The 7500-nt window shown below is 39.3% G+C and overlaps 1 protein-coding gene across 1 annotated transcript in view; it reads right to left on the reverse strand.

The window, feature by feature from the left end:
- The window catches only part of abcd3a (ATP-binding cassette, sub-family D (ALD), member 3a), a 148457-nt gene that overhangs the window by 129144 nt on the left and 11813 nt on the right, over positions 1-7500 (reverse strand). The window lies entirely within an intron of this gene.

Raw genomic sequence — 7500 nt, forward strand, 5'->3', positions numbered from 1 at the left:
CTGCCACTCGGGTAACTCGGGTTCCATTCCCGTTCAAGTCAAAACGTTTTTTATTTAATTTGCGCCTCGAAAAAAAAATGCCCTTCGAAAAAATAAATCAATAAATAATTGTCCCCCGGGGATAATTAAAGTTTTTTTCTGATTCTGATCTATATACATAACTTTAAACAGCCAGCACACCTACCTTATCAGGAGTGATCAGATTGAAGTGTTCCCACATTTCAGAACGACCTCTCTTCCTGGCTGGCTCCATGAATGACCAAATGTAAGGCAATGACAATTCAACAGCACCAACAACACACCGACAACCCACGAATAGTACATTGTTTAGAGCGGTTATAAAGGGTTGACGCTCAAATTCAAAACTGCTTCAACCTGTCACCTGTCAGAATCGGGAATCACGTGATTGGACCGCGAACCAGGCATGTGATTCATTCGGGCAACGAAACAGTCGCTGCTTCGGACGTCATATGTCACGTGATTTTTTCCGCACCAAAACAAGCTTTGAAGCAGTGGTTCAATGGAATTGTAGTTCAGGGTTTTGAAGCTTGTATCGAAGCTTCAGTGTCGCACTGCCGTCACTACCAACAAGGTCACCCTGTTCAAGAAGGCCACGTACAATGTACAGACCTCGTTTAAAGAGACAACAACGTAAAAAAAAAACTTTTTGGAGCTTTTAGCCACGCCAAAATTATAAAAAATTCCTCACCATAAACATCGCCGAAGTGTTTTTTTCCTCCATTCAACCCTCTATGAGAAATTCTGGGTCATTCTGCTCTCCAAATACCAGCCCCTCCTAACGTGAGAAAACGAGCGTGTGCTCCCTTCTTTAATGACGTCATTAGGTGCGGACCCACCCCCGCAATGCCTGTGCGGACTAAACACACGCACTTTCTCTGAGACCTCCATGCTCACAGGATAGTGATAAAAGTAGCCTTCATCAGTAAACATTCTGTCCAAATGAATTCAAAGCAATCAATTATCCTTCACATTTGCAATGCCAAAGTGCAATGACAATTTGCCATCTTAAATTCCCAGAAAGGTTGTGGCTGACACTTGTGTAAACTACAAGTAAAATTTTTGCGCTGTTGTACCTAACTGAACTAATGGTGTAAGGGTGGTTAGCGAGCTCACCCTGTAAGCAGAAGCAGATGGGTTCAATCAGTTTTTTTTCTTTTTTTCTCTCTTCTTTCCTCTCTCTTTCCCTCTCCTTCCCTCCTCCACTACAATTTCTTGCGGCAAGGATCCGTTTTGTTTCAAATGTTTATTGAAAAATTGATGGCTTGCATGGTGGCTCTCAAAGGAGCGCTCTAACGCAGAGCCCCAGCAGCAGCCGGCTCGGACGAGATGGGGCGATGAAACCAAACGGGGGGAGCCAGAATTTTACTGAACCAGGCGTTTTATTTCCGCGTTAAAATTTAAATAAAATTCAATTAATAATAATAATAATAATAATAATAAAAAATAGCCAACAAAATACCTAATATTTCATGAAAAATTACATCGCCATGGTGTCAAGGGTAAGATTTAATCATTATAAATCTATAGTTAACTGTGGAGGGGTTTAAAATACCATGATCTAATCCCTTTAAATTCACCAGTGAAAATCCTCATGACTCACTGACCGTTCAGAAGGAAACAAGTTTAAAAAATGTTTGTGCTTTATCCAAACGAAGCCTGAAAACGTGCCCTCGCGCATCTTTCCTGCAACGATGATGCAGTTGTCCCAATTCTTGCATGCATGAACACTAACCTTGCTCTGCAAGCTGAATTCTCGCGGTGTTTGTGAGTTCACAAACTCCTGAGAATACATCTTGTACCAAGCCCCTTGATTTCCACCGATCCGAACCAATCACAGAGTGACATTGTGTTTGGTGCGTGATATGCAGCTGTGAAACAAACAAACAAACCTAACATGGACAAATGGACGCTGCAATTAATTATGTTCTTGCAGAATTACTCAACACTCACTCACTTTAGCTGGTAAATATGTTCATGCTTTTTTTCCCCCCTTCCACGAGAACAAAGACAACATTTTCATACGTGGCCATGTTTGGTCAAAACAAACGTGCACAATGCCGCATCGTCCAATCAGCTACAAGTATTGTACAGAATGTCCCGCTTTTCCGAGCAAATGACCGTGGAAAAGTCCCAGTTTGATATTGTGGAAAACTCTCTTGAGTAAATCACAATTCTCAATCAGGCTTTTGCAACAAGGGTGGATTACCGTCTTGAATTGCTCTTCATATTTACAAGATCACTTTGTACTTGAAAAATAAAAATAAAAAGTGTTCAAGACTAAAGTGTTCAACTTTTAGAGATGACTAGGCATGGGGGCGATGATAGATTTGAGGAGTAGAGTTTTGGTTATTGAATACATACTAAGTTTTGATATCAATAAATTATCGTTATTATTAATCGTGGTTTCAATATCAATTAAAAACAATCAACAATCAATCAACACTTTTAAAATTGTGAAAATATTTCACACTGGGAGAGTGAGAACATTTTTAACTCACTAACACAAGTTAACGCTATATGAATAGACAGACACTCTTAAAAGTTGATTCCTTAAAGTACTGCCATGACTGGGACTCGATCCGGCGTACTCTGTAACCAAAGGTAATGACCGTAGTCCCTAAGCTATCCAGCCACGACATGTTGGATGCTATAATTAACTCATTTAATCCCAGCCATTTTCATTGGAGCAGCCCCTTCAATACCAGTCATTTTACTGGATTTTGAATGATCTTGCAAGGCCCACAGAATATTGTGTTCTATTGCTATATAAACATGGAACTTACCAAAAGAAAGCTTACGCTCTCTTTTTTTCAACAGAAAAAGTGTATTTCTATCCTTTTCTGTTCTTAGCAGCGTTAGAATATAGCAAAGTTTTGTCCAAATTCCAATTCCTGACAGGAAAACGTAGAAAAGAGATTTTTGTCAAACAAACATTTCAAGCACAACTTTGACTTTAACTCTTTCACTGCCATTGACGTTTATAGACGTCAAGTAACAACCTACGGAGCACTGCCAATGACGTCTAAAGACGTCATCCAATTTTTTTTATTTTTTTTTTGAAACGGGTGCGGGCAAGGCTTCCGGAGCTGTGGTGAAAGTTTCCAGTCGGTCTGTTGTGCCTAATGACTATTTTTGGCCCCTAGAGGGCAGCGATGATTCTCTTTTGACAAGATCGGGTGGGCGTCAGTAGAGGCGGAGCTAGAGCGTCGAGCAGGAGATGAGAATGGAAGATAAAGGAAAAATGGCGGCCGGTCGCGAGGAGCTCACGCCCGAGCCGTTATTTTCAAAGACCAAAAGCATCGCTGAAAGAGCACATTGTTGACGACGATGATCATCATCGATGATGAAGATGAGGGTGGTGACTCCGTGGTTGGGAAGCATTGACGCGGCAGTAGAAGACGTTAGATGGAGCTAGATGGAGGAGGGAACGGGCAATGGCGAGCGTTTGCCAACAGCTCTACACTTACAAGACGAAAGGCATCGACCAAATAAATAGTAAAATAGTACATTGATGACGATGAAGGTGAATCCAAGCTTGACGGCGAAATTGGAACCGCTGACGCGGCGGCTATGACGGTGTCGTAACACGGAGCATAACCGAGCACGCACAGGCGGACGTTCGATCGGACGACGGAGAGTGCCCCGAGTCCAATGCATATTCATCGGAGGAGTGTGTACAGTCTGCTACTTGCTTTTTATTCCCCGGAAAAAAAGGCCGTCAAGAAAGTGTAACGTTTGCACGTAAAACGGACCAATGCGAAAGTGAAAGTAAACTGTTGTGCGAGTCCTGGCGTCTCCTTGCACGCAGGAGAGCGTTACAAAAGGAAAAACTGTATTTGAAACATCCACATAATTGTAAGTAGTACCACAGTTGCACACATTTGTAAATAGTTTGCGAAATTGTTTTGTCAAATTGTTACACTGTTGAATGGAAATAAACGTATTTTGCAATCAAAAAACACTTTTTCATTGTTGGTGAAAGCGTTTTACAGAAGTAAAGCACTATTTAGGTGTTTGTGGCATCATTCATGGACAAAAAGAAGTGTACAATTCACTAGAGTGCATGAAATAACATCGTTTCACAAAAAGCTCTTTTTCTCCGTTTTTTGTTTCAAAACAGAGAATTTCGGTGAAAGTAACCATTTTCTATTGTTGATTACTGAAGAACGGAATAAGGTAGAAACAAACTTTTTTTTTTTCTGATGAAAGCTGAGAGTCCCATCTTTCATTTGGTAGTATGTGTGTTTCCATAGTCCAAACACAACATTTTCTGTGGACCTTGAAAAATCACTCAAAATGCTTAAATCGGCTGGCAGTGGGGACACCCCGTTTCTGAAAACGTCTGGCAGTGAAAGAGTTAACACTACTATTTTTTCTTTTGTGACAATTCAAACATCTAAATACTGTTTTTCCTGCTATAAAACAACAATACAACATTCCAAAGAGTGCTTTAGATAACAAAATAACTGTTTATTGCACATTAACTCTTTGACTGCCAAAAACGTTTAATAACGTTTAGTAAAATCCTAAGGAGGGCTACCAAAGACGTTAAAAGACGTTCACTATGTTTGTTTTTGTTTTTTTGGGGAAACGGGTGGAGGAAAGCCTCGGCCAGCTGTGCTGAAAGTATCAAGCAGCTCTAGTTAGTATAATGACTATTTTTGGGCACGAGATGGCAGTGATGACTCTCTTTGGACAAGATCGGGTAGGCGTCAGTAGAAGACGTGAGGCGGAGCATCCCTTTTCTGAAAACGTCTGGCAGTCAAAGAGTTAATAATATACATTAGAGAACAGAATTTTCAGTTTTATTCAAATTAGGGTGATGCAAAAATGAGTACACCCCACTGAAAGTCTCTGGAGCAAAGTCCAAAAAGCCCAAACTTTAGACTACAAAAGTCTACAGCTGAGTCTAATTATTTATTACACAGAATACTGTAGCAAAAGTGGTACAAACATTTGAAAAAGATGGAACTGCAACCATCTCACAGAAACGTCAAGGTCGTCCACGGATGTTGTTAACTCGACAGCAGCGTCTTCTGATGAGAACGGTGGAAGAAAATCGACATCTAAGTTCACTGCAGTTATCGAAGGAAATAAAAAGCCAAACTGGGGTGACTATTTCCCGTGATACAATACAGCGTACACTGCAGAGGAATGGCATGCATGCAGCTGGCTCATTCAATACCTAGAAGACTTAGTGCTGTGATTAAAAATCGTGGAGGCCATACAAAGTACAAAATTTATTTTAAAAAATTGTGGGGTGTACTAATTTTTGCATCACCCTTATTTGAGTAAAACTGAAAAATGTGTAATCAAATTTTTATTTTTAACCTTACTCCTATGTAATAAGTTACCCAGATGTATATTAAACTTAGTCTTGCCAACAATTTGGAAATAGTTTTTGTGTTCATTGAGATATTGTTTAAAATGTTACTTTTCAAAGGGGGTGTACTTATTTACGCTGAGTACTATATATGTACACTTTTAAAACAATGTCAATGGGGGAAACTCAATGGCAAAAAATAAAATAAGACGCTGATTTTTGAGGGTCTTATCATTGACCAAAAAGCTTTACACACACATCACAACTGGCAAAAAAAAAATTCCATATATAAAGGTTCATTATTACATTTTCAACAAAATTCTGCTTCCAATGTGCAACTACCCCAACGTGCCAGTTCCCCAACCTATCCCAAAGTGGCCCGGGCTGCGAGGGCCTTTTATAGCTGCCCGCAGCTCTAGTTATTATTATTATTATTATTATTAATATTATTATTATTATTATCATTATTATTATCAATAACTCTGAAAAGGTTAAGATTATACTTTGGGAGTTAAAATGAAGTCCCACAAATTAAATTTTGCCATTTTAACTCTCCATTTTTTTCTGTGTATTAATATGGCCATTGGGTAACTATAAAAACATTTTTCACTTTTCCCAGGGCTTATTCCTCTTTTCTTTTTTCTTTTTTTTCTGTGGGCTTATTCCTTATCTAAGCGAAAAGAAGGGAGTTCACAGAATTAACGATTTAATTTATTATGTAGCGTCAAACTAATTTTTAGTATTTAATAGTACAGTTGCTATCTATGCATTCGAAAATTCCTTCCATCAATGACCGCCGCCCATTTTATTGACGATTGCTAATTGACGGGAAACTTGATAGATGCCCACTTCGAATGATGGAAACTAGTGTTGTTCCGATACTGTTTTTTGGCCCCCAAAACCGATTCCGATACCCAGCTTTCCAGTATCGGCCGTAGCTGACCTAAGTTTTTTTTTTTCTAAACATGAAAAAGCCATTGTTTCAGAGCATTCAGCAAGGATAGCTTAGCTCGGCATACAGTGAACATTTCACACATCATTGAATGTCATGCATGAGCAAGACACAAGATGCTGCATCCAAAGTTCTATATTAGCGTCAGAATTAATGGCATCGGCATTTTACTTGTTAGTACTAACCGATACCATTGTTTTAATGCTGTATCGGGGCGCCTCTGTCGATACCAGATACAACACTAACGGAAACATTGACGGACGCTCATTTAACTGGGCAATCGACGAATGATGGATTGATGATTACAATGCGGTTTGGTTTGAAATATTGAAGGGTTGACGATGAGGGAAAGGTGTCCCGACTGTTGCCGATTGCCGGACGCTCAAAATCCTCTTTACAATACACGTATGGATACACAGGCGTCAGAATCAATATTGCACATTCATTTGTAAATCATGTAGGCAGTTAACCACTCGTGCAAGTTTCCACGTGCACTTAATTGCAAAGCAGCAGCAGGAGAAGAGAGTGGGGGGAGCGGAGAGACACTGGTGCCTTGCAGACAGTTTACTTAATCAAAAAAAGTGTACATGCGTAGGTGTCCCAGAAATTCAAGTCTGTTCGAAAAATAGCTCACCAGTGATTGGACACTGTGACTTGCTAAGAAAATTTTAAACAGAGGAAGACTACCAACATTTCTTTATTTATTTATTTATATTTAACATGGTCCTTGTTTTTAATGTACCAATTTTACTATATTTTGATTAAAAACTAAATAGAATGTGTGAAATGGAAAAAATATATATTTCCCCAAATATTTTAAATAAGCATATTTTAGAGCTGTAATTTTAATACTATGATATTTTCACTCATATTGGCCCATGCCTATTTTTTTTAAAGTTCCCTGGTGTGTCTGTGAAAGTGGCACCTGCTCTGCAATGCACGCGCATTTAGACCATGCATGCCACTTGGTAGCAAACCAGAAGAGCCGTTAACAAAAAAATGTTTTGCCATCCAGCATAATAAACATCATTTAGATATACATATGGCTCTTATAATAAAAATGCATGGAAAGCAATGTAAAATGCCGGGATACGTATCGCCTTAAAGACCATGTATTGGGATACATATGTATCGCCATACGTATTGTATTGTGACCCATGTATCGTGATACGCATCGTATCGTGAGGTTGTTGGCAATACACAG

This window comes from Vanacampus margaritifer, chromosome 20 (genome assembly GCF_051991255.1).
Source record: "Vanacampus margaritifer isolate UIUO_Vmar chromosome 20, RoL_Vmar_1.0, whole genome shotgun sequence".
Lineage (NCBI taxonomy): Eukaryota > Metazoa > Chordata > Actinopteri > Syngnathiformes > Syngnathidae > Vanacampus > Vanacampus margaritifer.